Raw genomic sequence first — 19,879 nt, 5'->3', positions numbered from 1 at the left:
GCTGTCTGAAGATTATTTTAATGGGCAAAATTAAATTAATATGTATTGATGTATTCCCAGTGGTCTAAGCTATGGGATATTTGTCAACATGTCTTTGTTTGGTTTACCTTTTCGTTCAAATACATGTCTCTCTGCCAACGAAAAACTACTTTTTTGATCAATCAACATATTTAAGAAGGACTTAGGAATAACAAAACTTATATTTATCTTCTATTTTGTGAGTTGATCGAATAATAGCAGTAAGTTTTTGTCAGAAAAATACACGACAGTTCTTACTATTTAAGATTTAACGTAAATTTTATAATTAATTTAAGAACTTCTAGAATTTTTCCTAATTTGATTTAACTCAATTCCTACTAAATAATTGAGCTTACCGGTTTCTAACCGGTGTGGTTGACTAATCGTTTTTATTTTCTTTAATTATTCAATTTGGATTGCTTTGACTAACATATAAATTAGGAACACAACATTTTTGACTTTTTTTAAACACACTTCTTAAAACTAAAAATCTTTTCACTTGTTTTAACTAGACTAAATGTTAAAATCTACATTAAAAGACAAAGTTACATCTTTTTTGTAACGTCAAGTTAAAAGCCTTATGGACTTGAAACAATGCTTGCTTCCAATACTAGGATCCATTAAATTCTGATTTATCTCACTTTTTATTTTCTCTAATGTTTTTGCAAATATGTTTACTGATTTTGCCTCTAATTAATGGATGTGACGAATTGATGGACATACTCTTATAGTTACAGTTGCAATGGCCTTAAACGTACATTTAGAGTTACTTTAAAATATGCCAAAAATTGGTTTACAATCTCAAAAAACGACCCAAAGATTGGTTGAAATTGCAGCAATATTTGGTTCCAAATTCGTGAACCTAGGTTCCCAAAAAAGCTAACTCTCTGGTCTAAAATAAATATTAGATATCAATGCATAAATAAAGTATAAATTTTTACATATAAAAGATTAAACGCACGGTTTTATATTTATAAATGCATTTTCTTTTCGATATGATTTATTCTGTTATAAATGATTCTTTTTTGTTAAGAGAGAGCTTAATTACTTTCTCACTTAGATTAAGAAATCACTTTAAGAATTATGGTAGAATAATAAAGTTTATATTTCAAACATTCACATATTTAGACGTAATTTTTACTTCAACCTGAAGCTAAACTATATTGTAAGAAACTGTAATTAAAAAAGTAAAACTTTTACACTTTAGTTAATGGATGTTAAAAGTGTACAAGAGGGTTGAAATTTGGAACAAAATCTATTGCTCCTCCTTCCCCTCCCTCACCGTTATCCTTGACTTGCAGTGCATTAAGGAGTTGTTTCTTCCGTTTCCCCCAGTGTTTTCTGTGTAAAATGGTAAAAATGTTTAGTTGTGTAAAAGATCAATCATAAATCAATAGTTACGGTTGTAAAAAATCCATTAATTTATAAAATACATGAAATTTTATGGCACAGAATGGCAATTAGTTTATTTGCATTGGTTTATAAATCTTTTCAGTTTTCCTAAGCCCTGTGGTGGTTAAAATATTTAGCTCCTATATCTTAACTTTTTTGAAGCTCGGATAATTAGTCTCAAAGTTATCTTTTCTGACATTTTTTCCTCACAATCACAAGAGAAGTTGGTTTCTATTTTATAATCAGTGGTTCGCTTACTTTAGAGAGTCTTTGGCTGCTTAAAAGTGGATCTTCTTTTCTCCTGGTCGCGCTTAAAAGGTTAGTATGAACAAAAAATCTACTAATTTTTCAACAAACTTTATCTTACACGATGAAAAGACTTGCCACAATTTACAAAGAGCTGATCTATACGTTTTTTTCCAGTGGCTTGTAATCTTACAATGGCATGTCCTTAGCGTTTAAAAGTTTACTGTATAGTGCCTCTCAGCGTGCTGTTATATTAAAATCGCAAAATATATTTGCCTTAGGCATGATGAAATTGAATTTTTATTTATCAAAATTAGGAATGAACAAATAAATCCCCAAAATTATTTTCCAACTTGTTGAAAAAACAATAAAGATCACGAACAGTTTGCGCATATAGTGCCAGCAATGTTTTTCTTAACCATATAATACTGTAACTAATTAACAAATTGATTTCTTGTGAGCCCCATAGTCTATTTTATAAGGGTTTTGTAGGAGAGAACGTTACTTTCACTCTATTTCAGAAGGGTTTTAAGACGTCTTTTCTCTTCATCATTCTTTCAATTAGGGCATTTCCCTTATATTTTGTAATTGTAAATTTCTAATTTTATATATTTATTTTTAACTTTCTTATTTTCTATTTTTATGTCTTTTCAAGAGTTTTATGTTTTTTAGTTGGAATGTACGAACCACTTTATCTTTATTTAAAAGTAATAACCCTGACTTTTCTAGTCTCGTGAAGATTTTTCCCTACAGCGTACTTCACAGGGGTATTTGGGGGTCTTCCTTTCGTCCTTTTTCAGAATGTTCTTAAAAAAGGACTATTCGTCTTTATATGAATGAAGTAATTTCTCTTATATTTCGTAATTTTAATTCCTTTTAATTTTGTGTTTATTTTGATGTTTTTTCGTTCCCTTTATTTATATTTTCAAGAGTTTTATGTTTAATCATGGGATAAACGAATCTTGATATTTTTGAAAGACACAACCCAAAATTACCTAGTTCTGTGACATCCTTCTCTCACTGTCTATTTGGTAAATTTTATATGGTTTGGTCACTAGAGGGGTAAGGGGTAAGTCAATAGGGCGAACTATTGTCAATGGTAGCGTACCTGTTTATGGTTTGCCTGAACTAATTATAAGAGACAGCTACTACTGGGTTGTATGAGAAGACAGATATTAATAAGTGATTAAGTTTTATTGAAATCAAACAATAGTGGTAAAAGGTACGACTGCTAGACTGAATTTGGGAATTGGAATGTTGTCCCAACAAATTTAAAATTACAAAATTCAGCTTAGAAGCATAAGAAAATACAGGCGTTTATATTACTCAACTAAATTCCAAGGATTCGATATGCATTAGCAGTCAATAGTATAAAAAAAAACAGGTGCAACAGTTGGGATAAAATGCTGCTTTTATATTATATACCCCACCATAAAATGCATCGCATGGAGCCCAGGGTATGTGGTTATTTTCTTGGTTCTTTTTAAAAGGCTTCTAATTTTAGTGAGTGGTTTAGACTTAGTTACTTGAGTTTCTCGTCTTTTAACTTATTTTGTATAGAATCAAACTCTGAATAGACTTGTCAGCTTACTACAGTATTTGCCTCTTTGGAGAGAGTGGTCCCAACTCTTTATATTTTACTTTAAAAGAACTATTTTATAACACTTTGAATATTTTTCTTATTCTTTCATTGTTCTATGGATCATGCTCTTTCGTGTAACCTTTATTTTCTTCTTGAAGTTTATTCTCATGGGTGAAGTAAACTAAAGTGTCCCTATTTATTCCTAGCAATTTCAACTGTTGGATCCTTGTCCTTTTGTTATTTTTTGATTTGTCATCAGTTCATCAATTTTGTTATCAAATTTTGATTTGGCTCAAATACATGTCTTTTTGCGAACAATAAACTTCTTTTTCGATCAATTAACCATACAAGAAGCGCTCAGGTTCACTCAAATAAATATGTGTCTTCTTTTTTAAGTGGTGATCGAATGATAGTAGTAAGCATACCTTAAAGAAAATACGCATGTACTTTTACTAGAAAAGATTCAACGAAAATTTTATAGTCACTTTATATTTTTTTTGATTTATTCTGAGTTGAATCGACTTAATTAATATTCAATTATTGACCTTGCCGGACTGTTTGGTTGAAATATCAAACTGATTTTATTTTACTATCAAATTTTGATTCCTATAATTAGCACAACGATTAAAAACATATCATATTTGATTTTTTTTTTAGAACACACCTATTAAGACCCTTTAGACCTGTCAGTTGTTTAAAATGAATTGATGAATTAAAAATTAAAAATTGAATTAAAAATTTAAATTTAAAATTATAAGCCAACCTTTTAACATTAAGTTAAATCCTTATGGGCTTTAATCAATGTTTCCTTCCGCTTCTAGGCCTAATTATTTTCAGATTGATCTCTATTTCTGGTACATCTTATCTTTTTGCAAAATTTTTCACTGATATTGCCTCAAATTGATGGACATGATGAATTGATCGAAATTCTTTGATAGTTACAGTTGCAACCAAACTTGAAATTCTCATTAGAGGTATTGCTTTAAAATGTATCCAAACTTAAATTCGCAAAAACAATAAGCCAAAATCTGGTTGAATCACATCGCAATTTGGTTCTAAATGCGTAAATAGTGCTTGCCAAGGATAGTCTGAGGTCTAAAATAAATTTTAGATATCAATGCATAAATAAAGCCTACAATAATACATATGTAAGGAAAACACTCAAAATTTTATTTATACAAATGTAGCTTCTTTTCGAAATGATTTATTCTGTTATATATGATAATTTTTACAAACAAGAGCTTAATTACTTAGAAGAAACACTTAGAATTATGAAATATTCTTATAAATGATGTAAGACTAATAAAATTATATTTTTAACATTAACAAGAATAAAAAAACAATAACTCTGTTCCATGAAGACTAGGCACTTAGGGGCTATGCATTCTTAGGGATTTGTTTCTACTGAAAAAACTTTGTATGTACCATTAGAATTTGCTTATAATTTAGGCACTGTGGATCAACATATATTTTGTTTTGCAGCCTGAAGAAACACAATTTTTTTTAAAAACTGCAATTAAAAATTTTTAATGCAATCACACTTTAGTACGTGGATTTTAAACGAGTAGAAGAAGTATGAAATTTGAAACAAAATATATTACTACTCCTTTCCCCTCCTCCAACGTTATCCTTGACTTGCAGTGAATGAAGGAGTTGTTGCTTCCGTTTCCTTCAGAAATTTCTTTTTAATATGGTAGCAATATTTAATCAAACAGCTCGTAGGAACAAACTGTAGTAAGGAGCGACCCGGCTCAATAGTAACCAAAACTCTAAAAAATGGTATTTTGATACCAATAGCTACATCAAAAGAATTGCATTTTGATGCTTATTTTAAATATATACGTTTCATCAAGTTTAGTCTTACTCATCAAAAGTTATGAGCCTGAGAAAATTTGCCTTATTTTAGAAAATAGGGGGAGAAGACATCCCCTAAAAGTCATACAATCTTCAAAAAGTCAAAATTCTGAGATAGCCATTTTATTCAACGTAATAGAAAAACCTTATAACTATGTCTTCGGAGACATCTTACTCCCCCACAGTCCCCGTGGGAGTGGCTACAAGTTAAAAACTTTTACCAGTGCTGACATATAGTAATGATTATTGGGAAGTGTACAGACGTTTTCAGGGGGATGTTTTGGTTGGGGGGAGGGGTTGAGAAGAGGTGGATATGTTGGGGGATATGTCTGGGGAACTTTCCATCGAGGAATTTGTCATGGGGAAGAAAATCTCCATGAAGGGAGCGCAGGACTTTCTAGCATTATCAAAAAAAAAACACAATGAAAAAATAAATATGAAGAAGTTTTTTCAACTGGAAGTAAGGAGCAGCATTAAAACTTAAAACGGAGAAAAATTATTAAGCATATGAGGGGCTCACCTCCTCCTAATACATCGCTCTTTACGCTAATGTATTTCTAGTAATTTCAACTATTTATTCTACGGCTTTTGTGATCCAGGGATCATTCCTAATGAATTGGTACAAAATTTAAGCTTTAGTGTAAAGAGCGAGGTATTGACGAGGGGGTGAACCCCCTAATATATGTAATAAAAGCATGAGAATACAAAAGTTTGTTACGTAAGCTAATTTACATGTTACGTATATCTTTTACTAACAAAAACATTCGCAAAAAATTAAAAGTTCTAGTTTCCATTTTAAGTTAAAAAATGGGAGGGCAACTAGGCCTCCTCCCCCACTCCTTTTTTTCTTAAAATCATTCGATCAAAATTATGAGAAAGCCATTTAGCCAAAAAAAAAAAAAAAAAATGCCAAAATCAAAACATGCATTGATTCAAAAACGTTAGGAAATTAAATACAAAAAAATAAGTTTTTATTTAACTGAAAGTAAGAAGCCACATTAAAACTTAAAACGAACAGAAATTACTTCGTATATGACAAGGGATGCTTCCTCATCAACGTCCTATTCTTTAGTCTTACGTTTTTTACTGTTGAGTTGAGAGTAGAGTTGAGAGAAAGAGCCAAACTTTAGCGTAAAGAGTAGGACATTGATGAGGAAGCAGCCCCTTTCATAAAAGAAGTTATTTCTGTTCGATTTAAGTTTTAATATCGCTCCTTACTTTCAGTTAAAAAAAACTTGTTCCTTTTTATTTAATTGCATAAAAGGTGAATCCCAGATCAATATTTACGGTTGCAGAATACCTCAAGTTGTTGTGGCGCAGAAATGGCAATTAGCAATTTTTTTATTGTTTCATCATTCTTGGACCCCGTGGCTGTTAAAATAATTAGCTCTGTTATTCTTTATTTTTGAAGTTCTAAGAAATTAGTTTCGGGATTTTGTCTGACTTCTCGCCATACAATGATAATAGAGATTGATTTGTATCAATAAATTAAGGTTTGCTTACCACGATGACAATTTGATAGCTCAAAAATAAATCCCCATATTTTTTCTAAAACTACTACTACTACTACTAATAATAATAATAATAATACCTCACTGCAGCACTAGGCCGCCTGAGGCCAACACAGCAACGCACGCTCCTCCTGCAGCCTAATTTATTCAAGGCCTCCCTCTTTACACCCTCCCAGGAAGTTCCCATTTCCTTTAAATCTTCATTTATGAAATCTTCCCTACCAGACAAGGACGACCCGCTTTCCGTGTAGCCCCAGACGGTTGGCCAAAAAGGACAATTCTCGGCAATTTGTCATCCTTCATCCACAGAACGTGGCCTAGCCATCTCAACCTTTCTTTCATTATGGCCCTAGAAAGCGGGATATAATCACATTTTTCATACAACCTACTGTTGGAAATTCGGTCAGTCAGCCGGATACCCAGAACAATCCGTAGGCAATTTCTCTCGAAAACATCTAGCAAATTTTCATCTGCTTTTCGGAGCGCCCATGCTTCAGAGCCATATTTGACCACTGTCATCACTGTACCTTCCAATATTCTAATCTTGGTTTGCAGACTTATCTTTCTATTCTTCCAAACTTTTTTTTAACTGTGAAAAAACACCCTGAGCCTTAGCTATTCTACTTTTAACATCTTCACTGCTCCCACTGTCTTTACTAATAGTACTACCAAGGTAAGTGAAAATGCCAACCTAATCAACCTTTTCGTTACCCAACGTCACCTTTCATTCTTTCAGTTATTCCAAGCCTTAGTGACTTAGTCTTCTTCACATTAATTTTCAAGCCTATTCTAGCACCCTGAACTCGCAAAACCTCGAAAAATTCCTTCATTTTGCTCACATTTTCATCTAATATGCTTAAATCATCAGCATAATCGAAGTCCATGCCAATTTAGCCTGTTTGAAACATCTCACAAGCCAACACCCTATAGAAAACACCTTTGAGAATTTAAATTAAGAAGAAAACGTATTAGAAACTCTGCAAATATTGCAAAAGTAAACCTAAGTAGCCAATTTAGCCTGTTTGAAACATCTCACAAGCCAACACCCTATAGAAAACACCTTTGAGAATTCAAATGAAGAAGAAAACTTATTAGAAACTCTGCTAATACTGCAAAAGTAGACCTAAGTAGCCAATTTAGCCTGTTTGAAACGTCTCACAAGCCAACACCCTATAGAAAACACCTTTGAGAATTTAAATTAAGAAGAAAACTTATTAGAAACTCTGCTAATATTGCAAAAGTAAACCTAAGTAGCCAATTTAGCCTGTTTGAAACATCTCACAAGCCAACACCCTATAGAAAACACCTTTGAGAATTTAAATAAAGAAGAAAACTTATTAGAAACTCTGCTAATACTGCAAAAGTAGACCTAAGTAGCCAATTTAGCCTGTTTGAAACATCTCACAAGCCAACACCCTATAGAAAACACCTTTGAGAATTTAAATTAAGAAGAAAACTTATTAGAAATTCTGCTAATATTGCAAAAGTAAACCTATGTAGCCAAATTTAGCCTGTTTGAAACGTCTCAAAAGCCAACACCCTATAGAAAACACCTTTGAGAATTTAAATTAAGAAGAAAACTTATTAGAATTTCTGCTAATACTGCAAAAGTAGCCCTAAGTAGCCAATTTAGCCTGTTTGAAACATCTCACAAGCCAAAATCCTATAGAAAACACCTTTGAGAATTTAAATGAATAAGAAAACTTATTAGAAACTCTGCTAATCTATATATATATATATATATATATATATATATATATATATATATATATATATATATATATATATATACATATATATATGTATATATATATATATATATATATATATATATATATATATATATATATATATATATATATATATATATATATATAATATATAAATATATATATATATATATATATATATATATATATATATATATATATATATATATATATATATATATATATATATATATATATATATATATATATATATATATATTTATATATATATTGGTCGATAACCGATATTTTTTCCGATAAATACACTGACCCTCATATCGATCCGGTAATATCGGCCAGCTGATTTTTCGTTCGGGCCCTAATATATATACACACGCATTACACAGTTGGTGACAACCTGTAAGTAAGGAGCACCCTGTGCTCATAGTAACCAAGAATCTAGAATATGGATATTAATATGTGCACTAAAAGAATCGTTTTTTTAGGGTGATTCCAAATATAAAAAATTCATTAATTTGAGGTAACTCATCAAAACTTAAAAGTCTGAGAAAATATACCCAATATTCGAAAACGGGGAAAAAATTGCGAGTGAATCTGATGAAAATTAGGCCGTCGAATTCACCATATGAGAGACCTCTACAGTAGGAGTTTGAAGCCCTTCATTTTTCCCTGAAGGATGGTCACCGATACAGGTTTATTTGTTTGTTTTTTCCCTCAAACGTGATAATATCAAACCAACGGTTCTAAAATATAAGAAAAAGCCTCTTCAGAAAAAAAAGAATGTTTCACTGACCTTTGAATGACAAGAAAGGATTGATCTGAAACAAAAAAGCAGTTTCTGCCATTTTGTGGTGTAAAACGACAATTTTATTCCATGGAATGCAAAGAATCTATCGAGTGGAAATCTAGAGAAAGCTAATTGATTCAAATTTATTCCAAAATTATATGTTGTGCTTTCCTCATGCTGGCACATTTATTAGTAAATACGAGCTTTACTTTATTGAATGTAATAATGAATATCATTTACTGAATAATGAACAGCACTTAACTTGATTGCACAAAAATGGATGAATATCATACTCAAGCTGTTTTGTGAATATTAAACTTGAAAGTACGAAAAACGAAACTAGTTGTTAATATAAGTATTCCTGTTGTCATTTCTTCAAAATGCGTTTTGATACTCCAGCCCCCACCATTGATCATTCCAATAGATATTGAAGTGGTGAGTTTTTTTCCATGGATTAATATCATCCTCAAGCTGTTTTGCCAATATTAAACTTGTAAGTAAGAAAAAACGGGAACTGGAGGAGGGGGTAGTAGCCCTCCTGCATTTTTAAAGGTCAAACAACTTGAAGTAACAAACAGTAGGCAAAGAGCAATCCTTGCCAATACAAACAAAAACTCTTTAAAAAGCTTCGATTACAACGTGAACAATGGCAAAATATATTCTTCATGCTGAATCTCAATATGCAAAATGTATTTTTTAGAGTCACTCATTAAAAGCTATTTCCACATGAAAATTTGCACAGTTTTATAAACATGAAAAAAACAATTCTCTCCAAAAAGGGTGCCATCTTCACAGAAATTATGCAAAGAAATTCAAAAAGTTTGCAAACAATTTGCAAAATATGAAATTTTTCCTTTTTCAATGGTTAAATTGGATAATTATAGCTGCAATTGAAAATCAAATGCATTAAACAAGCGCCTTTTCTTGATGCACTACTGTGCAAATGTTATATTTTGATTCAGAGTGGGTTTGAGGAGTGGTAGGCTTCATTGTATGTAGGATAACCCAGGATATACCATGATAAATGAACAGCAATTAAACAACAAAAATAAGTATTCTCAAATGAAAGTAAACAGGGACATTAAAAACAAAAACGAATAGAAATTGTTCCATATATCGGGGAGGATGCCCCTCCTCACCCCCCCCCCCCCCTCTAAGCTGAAATGTGACTTTTTATCCAAATTATTTAAGAACGATTGATCAAAAACATGAGCAGTTGAATTGGAATAAGAAATATTTGTAAAGTGCTATAAAGTTTCAGTGTAAAGAGCAGGGGTTAAGGAGTGTCAGGCCCCTGCATATTAAATGAATTCTGCTTTTTCTAACTTTAAGTATCATTATTTACATTCATTTAAAAAAACTGCAAGACTGAGAAACTTGCGGTCAATTTTTTCCACTTGAGGAGTGGTGCCCCCCGAGGAAATTATAGTCTAGTAAACAACACAGCACTCGTACGAGATTCTGATTATTGAATATTTTTCTGGGCTTGGTTTGTTTTGATGGGCGTTTTCAGGCTGAAAAACCTCTTCCTAGCTAATTTATCTATTATGGGCTGCCTCCACTTAGTAGCATTATATTTTTAGGCATGAATATATAATGAGTAAGAGGTTATAGGCTTGGGACTGTCTGTGCAGGATTTCGACTCTTGTTGATAGAAGAGCATCGCCAAATGCTGAAAACCATGTTGTGACCAAGATGGGCCCAGGATTGCACAAAGCCTCCAACTCACTGAAGGTCCCAGGGACTTCTTGCTGTCCGGTTCTAAGCCGGCTTAAGCGCTTCGGTGTAGACTTGAGAAGATATGTTGGTCCCCATCATGCACTGGTATCTGGGATCACTGCTTTTCTTGAGGCCATAATAATTTCCAAGATTTAAAGAACATGAAAATTGAAACTTGGAATGATACGACGTCAAAAAATGAATATTGCATCGACATTTTGGCTGACGATTTCAGACGGTTTGAACTGGATTTTTTAGGAGTTTCAGGAACTCATATCTCAGGGGTAGGAAGCATGAAATTAGGTGACATAGAATTTGCTTACTCAGGCAGGAAGGATGGGGTACATAGACAGGGAGTAGGGCTCATGATGAATAAGGAAGCTGCTAAGTCTTGTTTGGGCTGGGAAGGTATTAATAATAGAATACTAATTGCTCATTTTATGACTAAAAAGTTTAGGGTATCAGTTATAGTATTATATGCCCCCATTGAACCAACTGAGGGAGATACTAGTGACTCAGATGAATTTTATTTACGGTTGCAGGAGGAAATAGGCACGATACCAGGTAGAAATATGGTGTTTTTGCTAGAAGATTTTAATGCCCAGGTTGGTAGAAATAGGGATAGATGGTATCCTAGCCTAGGCAAATTTGGTGTAGGAAAAGAAAACAGTAATGGCTATAGGCTTTTGCAATTTTGTAGGTATAACAACCTAGTTATAACCAATACGGTGTTTGGTCACAAAATGGCCCATAAGTTGACATGGTATTCACGTGAAGGTAAGACAGCAAACCTTATAGATTATGTTATTGTAAACAGAAGACTAGCAGGATCAATACAAGAAACTAGGGTGTATAGGAGTGCCGTTATTGATGTTAAAAGTAAAGATCACCATCTAGTAGTGTCTAAGGAGAAATTTCGGAAGAGTAACACCCTCCCGGAAAGTTATGATGTTGGTAGACTTCAGGATGAAAATTTGAGAAAAAAATTCCAAGAACAGTTGAGTACTAAACTTGAGAGTTTAAAATTTGACAATGCGGAAGATGGATGGAATAATTTCAGAAAAACAATTTGTGAAGTTGCTGATGGTGTCCTAGGGAAGAGTGCTAAGACTGCAACTAGAAATATTAGTGAAAAAGCTTTAGGTTTAATAGAGAGTAGAAGGGGTTTGTATAAGAATTATCTGAGTGATAGGTCGTATGAAAACAAAAGGAATGTAAAGAAAGTGGAGAAAGGATTAAAATATGAACTAAGGAGATGTGAAGTGGAGGCAATGGATAAAATTGCTGAGGATCTGGAAGATGCGGCTAGACGGCACAATAGTAAAATATTATACTGGTATGTTAATAAATTGAAAGGGAGTAGCCAATCCGGACTAGTCCCAGTTAAAGATAGAAATGAGGCCACAATTAGTGATAAGGAAAAAGTTAAAGAAAGATGGGTTGAACATTTTGAGAATGTGCTAAACCGAGATACAGTTGCAGGAAAAGATATAGATGAAAATAAAAAAGTTTGTGATACCTTGGATGTGAAGGAAGATTTGTTTAGTGAGGAAGAATTAGCGACAGTACTAATAGGATTAAAAAATAATAAGGCCCCAGGTGCTGATAGTATGATTAATAAGTTTCTTAAATATGGTGGCTATGAGGATAAGAATAAGCTACTGAAGATTATAAACATGATTTTTGAAAAAGGGGAAGTACCCAATGATTTTAAGAAAACCTTAATTAAACCACTGTATAAGAAAGGTGACAGGAGTGAGTGTCGTAATTATCGAGGCATTAGTCTGGTCTCTGTAGGTAGCAAATTACTGAGTAATATGATATTTTTTAGACTGAGATATGCTCTAGACAAAGTTTTAAGGGAAGAACAATGCGGTTTTAGAAAAGGTAGAGGATTTGTCGACCATGTTTTCACTCTTAGGTTAATAATTGAGAAGTCCCTTCGTTGTGAAACACCTTTGGTCCTCAGTTTTATCGATTATGAGCAAGCTTTTGATTCTGTTGATAGAACAGCGTTAACAAAGGTCTTGTTGTTATATGGTATACCTGAAAAATACATTAAAGTGATTTGCGCTATGTACGAGAATAATACTGCTGGCGTTAAGGTAGGAAATGAGGTTAGCAACTGGTTTTGTATTAAATCAAAAGTTAAGCAGGGTTGTGTTCTATCCCCCTTTATATGGATTATTTTGATGGACTTCGTCTTAAGGAGCACAGGAAAGGTAATTGGAGACCATGGAATCAAATGGGGAGGAAGAACGCTGCTGGACTTAGATTATGCTGATGATTTAACCATATTAGATGGAAGTGTGAGCAAAATGAACGAATTTTTCGAGGTTTTACGAGTTCAGGGTGCTAAAATAGGCTTGAAGATTAATGTTAAGAAGACTAAGTCACTAAGGCTAGGAATAAGTGAAGATGAACAGGTGACATTAGGTAACGAAAAGATTGATCAGGTTGGGAGCTTCAGTTACCTTGGTAGTATTATTAGTAAAGATGGTGGGAGCAGTGAAGATGTTAAAAGTAGAATAGCTAAGGCTCAGGGTGTTTTTTCACAGTTAAAAAAAAAGTTTGGAAGAATAGAAAGATAAGTCTACAAACCAAGATTAGTATGTTGGAGGCTACAGTGATGACAGTGGTCAAAAATGGCTCTGAAGTATGGGCACTCCGAAAACCAGATGAAAATTTACTAGATGTTTTCCAAAGAAATTGCCTACGGATTGTTCTGGGAACCCGGCTGACTGACCGTATTTCAAACAGTAGGTTGTACGAAAAGTGTGGTTCAATCCCGCTTTCTGGGGCTATAATGAAAGAAAGATTGAGATGGCTAGGCCACGTTCTACGGATGAAGGATGACAGATTACCGAAGATTGTCCTTTTTGGCCAACCGTCTGGGGCTACACGGAAAGCAATTCGTCCTTGTCTGGGTTGGGAGGATGTCATAAATAAAGATTTAAAGGAAATGGGAACTTCCTGGGAGGGTGTAAAGAGGGAGGCTTTAAATAGATTAGTAAGGAGGAGGAGTGTGCGTAGCTGTATTGGCCACAGGCGGCTTGTTGCTGCAGTGAGTAATTAGTAGTAGTAGTAGTAGTAAAACCTAGCATGTTAACTAATAATTAACTAATAAATAGCCAATTTGGCCTGATTGAAACACCTCACAAGCCACACCCTTATAAAAACACCTTAGAGAATTTAAATTAAGAAAAATACTTATTAGAAACAATGCTAGTAATGCAGAAGTAGACCTAAATAGCCAATTTAGCCTGTTAGAAATATCTCACAAGCCCACCTTATAGAAAATATCTTAGAGAATTTAAATTAAGAAGAATATTTATTAGAAACAATGCTAGTGATACAAAAGTAGACCTAAATAGCCGATTTGGCCTGTTTGAAACATCTCACAAACCACAACTTATAGAAGACACCTTAGAGAATTTAAATTAAGAAGAACATTTATGAGAAACAATGCTAGTAATACAGAAGTAGACCTAAATGGCATATTTGGCCTGTTAGAAATATCTCACAAGCCCACCTTATAGAAAATATCTTAGAGAATTGAAATTAAGAACAATATTTATTAGAAATAATGCTATTAATACAGAAGTAGACCTAAATAGCCAATTTGGCCTGTTTGAAACATCTCGCAAACCACAACTTATAGAAAACACCTTAGAGAATTTAAATTGAGAAGAATAGTTATTAGAAACAATGCTAGTAATACAGAAGTAGATCTTAATAGCCAATTTTGCCTGTTTGAAACATCTCAAAAGCCACACTTTATAGAAAACCCCTTAGAGAATTAAAATTAAAAAGAATACTTATCAGAAACAATGCTAGTAATACAGAACTAGACCTAAATAGCCAATTTGGCCTGTTCGAAACATCTCACAAGCCACACATTATAGAAAACACTAGGGGAAAATTTAAATTAAGAAGAATACCTATTAGAAACAATGCTAGTAATATAGAAGTAGACCTAAATAGCAAATTCGGCCTATTTGAATAATCTCACAAGCTACACCTTATAGAAAAATCCTTAGAGAATTTAAATTAAGAAGAATACTTATTAGAAACATTGCTAGTAATACAGAAATACACCTAAATAGCCAATTTGGCCTGTTTGAAACATCTCACATACCACACCTTAAAAAACACATTAGAGAATTTAAATTAAGAAGAATACTTATTAGAAATAATGCTAGTAAGACAGAAGTAGACCTAACTCGCCAATTTGGAATGTTTGAAATATCCCACAAGCCACACCTTATAGAACCATATTTAACATACTAAAACTTAAAAAATATAAAGTTTGAACATTTATTACTTTAAAAGGGCCACTTTAATCCCCTTAATGGCTGGCTTAAGCTTTGGTCCCCCCTCCCCCAAAGTTGCTTGGGTTTAACTGGACTCCCTTGCAGCAGACAGCCAGAGATTAAGGACCCTTGTAGCAGCTTACCAAAGCCCAGGACCACCCTACACCAGCCTGACAAGGCCTCTGCAGTTGGTCACTGGCAACACATCCGTGTTTTTCATGAATGTGATAAATTAAATTTCTTTGGAATACCAAAAAGCCCAACTATTAGAATGGTGGATTTTAAATAGAAATAATTCAAAGAAACTATTATTTGATTATAATGCCAACCTATAATTAACAAAATTGACAACGATGGCAACCTTCTTGCTTTTGCTGCTGATAACACATTAAAAATTGATAAGCCATATCGTTATCTTTCTGGAATTAGTATTATAAAAGGTTGAAAGATCACGGCATGTTGTCATAGCAATGTCATTAGCATTGTCGTATCTAGAGCTTGGGACCATTGTTTCCTACGAATAATGTAGTAAGAGACAATTTATTGCTTATTTAATACAAAAAAAACCCCTGGCAGATAATTTCCCTAAATAAATCAAAGATGAATCGTCAGGAAAAGAAGTGCCTGTGAAAATTAATAGTGGTAACAAGTTCACTTATTGAATCTGAAATTTTCTGTAATGAAACGCGTAATAAGCTGTCAAATGTAACGGTAAAAAGAATTGTGAATGACTAAAAGAGAAATAATAAATATTGTGTTTGAGACAAATTAGGAGAAGATGCCCGGTCAAGAGAGAAGTTAATAAGTTATTCAATTAAACAAACCTGAAACATTTAAAATTTTCCCTGAAATCCTTAAGATGTAATATTGTACGTGATAATTTTTGATTAAAAATATTCTTTTGTATTATGTTGTTACGACTCTTTTATTTTTAAAATTTGGACTAGTAAAGGAATGTATGATACTGTAAAGAAAGAAAATGTAAAGGAACCATAAAATAAAAATAAATAATTGGAAAAACAAAACGAAACGTTGAAATTTTTTAAAGGCTACGGTGTTAGAGGTGTTTATGAAAATGAATGAGAAAACCACTTTTTTATTATATTGCAACTATGCCCCATATATCCTAATGCAAGATGTCTATAAGCCTTTAAGGTCCTCGACAATGCCATCAGGAATAAAGTCCATGAAATTGAGTGGTACTGAGGGCCCACGAAAACCCCTGCAAAATAGAACATGGGGGAAAAATCTCCCATGAATAGAAAACTCGGGATTGTGACCTTCAAAAATACTTAAGTACCCATATATTCGAAGAAAAAATATAAAAATCATGAAAAAAATTAAAAAATAGGATTAATAAAAGCTTGATATAAGCATAAAATATACAAGAAAATGTATGCACAATATTTAATGGAAGTCGTCTAATTCAAAGAAAAACGAACAGGAGTGCTGTCTTCAAACACTTCTGAAAAAAGGACCCCCCTCCCCCCCCCCAGCAAAAACCTCCGTGACATAATCTTGGGGATAACGATCTTGCATGACTAGAAAATATATCATTATGACTTTCGCAAAATGCTAATTTGCCAATGTAACTCATAATTAAACATAAAACTCTTGAAAAAGATGAAAAAGGAATAGAAAATCTAAAAATAACATATTTGAAAAAAAAAAATGGAAATAAAATCTATAATGGAAATTGCCTAATTCAAAGAAAGACGAAAAGTCCATCTGACTTTCTGACTTCTGAGTGCTGTCTTTAAACTCTTCTTAAGTGGAATGAAGAAACGGTCTTATTCAAACAAAAACAAAAAAGAGTCCTGTCTTAAAACCCTCTTGATCTCGCAGGACTAGAAAAGTCAGGGTTATGATTTTTAGAAAATCCCAATATGTCCGTATATCCCATGATAAAAAATAATACTCTTGAAAAAGATAGAAAATGAGAAATTAAAGCTGAAAATAAATGTAAAATAGTAAAAATTTAGAGTTACAATACATATTGGAAAGGACTTATGGAAGAAGAAGGAAGAACAAGAGTTTAAAAGCCTGGAATGGAGTGGACGGAAGGCCTCTCCATAAGCCACAGTGAACAAGGATGTGGGGGAATCATCTCAGAGAAATAGAATATTAAGGTTATAACTTTCAAAAATGGTAAAATGTCCACATCCCACGATAAATCATAAAACCCTTCAGAATGATAAGAAATAGGGAACAAAAAAAGCTCAAAATAAATATTAAATATTAAAAAAGAATGAATTACAAATTGTAATGTGGAAGGCCTAATTAAAAAAAGACAAAAAGGAGTCTTGCCTTAAGCCTCTTACGAAATAAAATGAAAGGAAGCTCCCCCCCTGAAAACTCCCTTAAAATAGACTCTGGGAGAAGGACCTCGCAGTTCTAGAATAGTCAGGGTTTTGAATTTTAAAAATGACAAAGTGTCTGTATATTCCACAATGAATCAAAAATCACAAAGGAATAAAAAGCTGAAAATAAACAGAAAATGTTAAAAAGTTAGAATTACAAAATATAAGGGTAAAGACTTAATTCATAGAAAAACAAACTGGAGTCAAGTCTTAAAGCCCTCCTCATATAAAGTGAAGGGAAGATCCTCAAAAACTCCATGAAATTGACAGTGGGGGAATGATCGCTCAGGACTATAAAATTAAGGGTTATGACATTAAAAAAAAAATAAAAATACGAAATGGTCATGTGCCGCACGATATGGCAAAAAACTCATGAAAAAAATAAATAAATTAGGAATAAAAGAACCGAAAATAAACTTAAAATATATCAAAAGATGAAATTTCAAAATTTGAAGGAAATGACTTAATTCAAAGAAGGACGAGTAGGAGAACCGTATTAAAGCCCTGCTAATACGGAGTAAAAGGAAGCCCCCCCCCCCCAAGAAAAAAATACATTCATGATATAGAGTCTGAGAAAAGTCTAATGCAGGTCTAGAAAATTTCAAAGTTATGAGTTTCAAAAAAATAATGGCAATTGGTTCTTATGTCAAACGATAAAACATAAAATTCTAAAAAAATAAAAATAAGAAAAACTTAAAATAAAAAAAATATGAAAAACTTATAACAAAAATAAACTCATAAACAAAAATATAATGCAAAAGACCTAATTCAATGGAAGACAAAAAAGAGTTCCAGAAACTACTGATAGCAAACCCGATCAGAAACACCCATGGGGAAACTGAACTTTCATGGGGAAAGTTCCAGCAAAACTGGAAAATTTTAGGTTATTACTTTTAAAAAATGACAGTTTGTCCGTATATCCCATTATAAAACTTAACACTCTTGATAAAAGCCAAAAAAGGAATCAAAAGCATGAAGTTAAAAATAAAATATTGAAAATTAATATTTACAAAATATATTCAAAACTGTCTAATTCAAAAAACGAAAACCCTCCTGAAATTGAATGAAAGGAACAACTCTCCAAAAAAACCCTTAAAATAAATTTTGGGGAAGGATCTGTCAGGACAAGAAAACTTTGGGTTATGACTTTCCAAATAATGGTGAAGTTTCCGTATGCCCCACGATTAAAAATTAAATTCTTGAAAAAGAAAAAAAAATAAGGAATAAAAAAGCTGAAAATAAACATAAATATTTGAAAAGTTAAAATCCAAAATCTAATTAAGAACGTCTAATTCAGAGAAAGACGAAAAGTTGTCTCCTCTTAAAAATCTCCTGAAATGGAATTAAAGGAAGCTCCTCCTCCCAAAAAAAACTATGGGAAAGAGGATTTGGGAGAAGGATCTCACAGGACCAAAAAATATAAGATTACGACTTTCAAAAAATGCAAATAAGCCCGTATATCCCGCGATAAAACATAAAACTCTCTAAAAGTTATTGGAACCTATATTAGGAATACACCTAATTCAAAGAAAAATGAACAGAACTCCCGTTTAACTATCCTCCTTAAATGAAGCGAAAGGAAGGCACCTCCAAAAAGAACCTATGAAATTAACTTTGGGAGAAGGATTTCGCTGGACTTAAAAGTCAGAGTTATTCTTAAAAATGCCAACATGTCCGTATATCTCCTTATGAATTAAAGTTACAGAAAAACCCCCTAAAATGCCAGTGAATAAATTGTGGGTGAGAGATCTCGCAGGATAAGATAATTCAGGCATTTTAACTCCCAAGAAATGTCAATGTGTCCACATATCCCACGGTAAAACTTAAAATGCTCGAAAAAAAAATATAAAACAACCAACATGAAGGTCTAAATAAAAAAAAATGTATTTTTGGAAAAAAATAGAATGTAATGACAAACTTAGATTTATTCTAAGATGTAATTGTTATTGAATTAGGAAAGAATATAAGAAAATTACTAGATATGAGTGATTTATTTTAAAAAATGTTGCGTGTTAGAAAACTATTTTTGAAGAAACAGCAATTTGACAACCAATAAAGTTAAAAGTTGGACTTTAAATTTATGGATTATTACATCCCCTCAAAATGCAGCACTAGGGCAAGATTGCTCCTAATAATAAGTCTTGGCAGTAAAGTATCCGGTGTAAAGCTACAACAAATAGAGAGTGGAGCTGCTAGATAGTCAAAATGGCTATGAAATGACGTACCAAAAAGCTTTTACAGCTGTTGGATAGATATTTTAGATTTAAAGCATTGCACCTCTTACTTTACTTAAAAGCTGAATATGCTGCCAGTTTTCAGCCTTGGGGATAACTTTCTTCGCTAATGCAAAAGACGCTGAGAAATTTT

The 19,879-nt window shown here is 32.7% G+C and overlaps 1 protein-coding gene across 1 annotated transcript in view; it reads left to right on the top strand.

The window, feature by feature from the left end:
- The window catches only part of LOC136043767 (probable methyltransferase-like protein 24), a gene marked incomplete at its 5' end in the record, with an annotated part of 53,893 nt that overhangs the window by 3,703 nt on the left and 30,311 nt on the right, over positions 1–19,879 (top strand). The window lies entirely within an intron of this gene.

This window comes from Artemia franciscana, unplaced genomic scaffold (assembly GCF_032884065.1).
Source record: "Artemia franciscana unplaced genomic scaffold, ASM3288406v1 Scaffold_961, whole genome shotgun sequence".
Taxonomy (NCBI): Eukaryota; Metazoa; Arthropoda; class Branchiopoda; order Anostraca; family Artemiidae; genus Artemia; species Artemia franciscana.
Note: the sequence above shows the minus strand (reverse complement) of the source record. Positions and strands in the feature narration are given on the sequence as shown.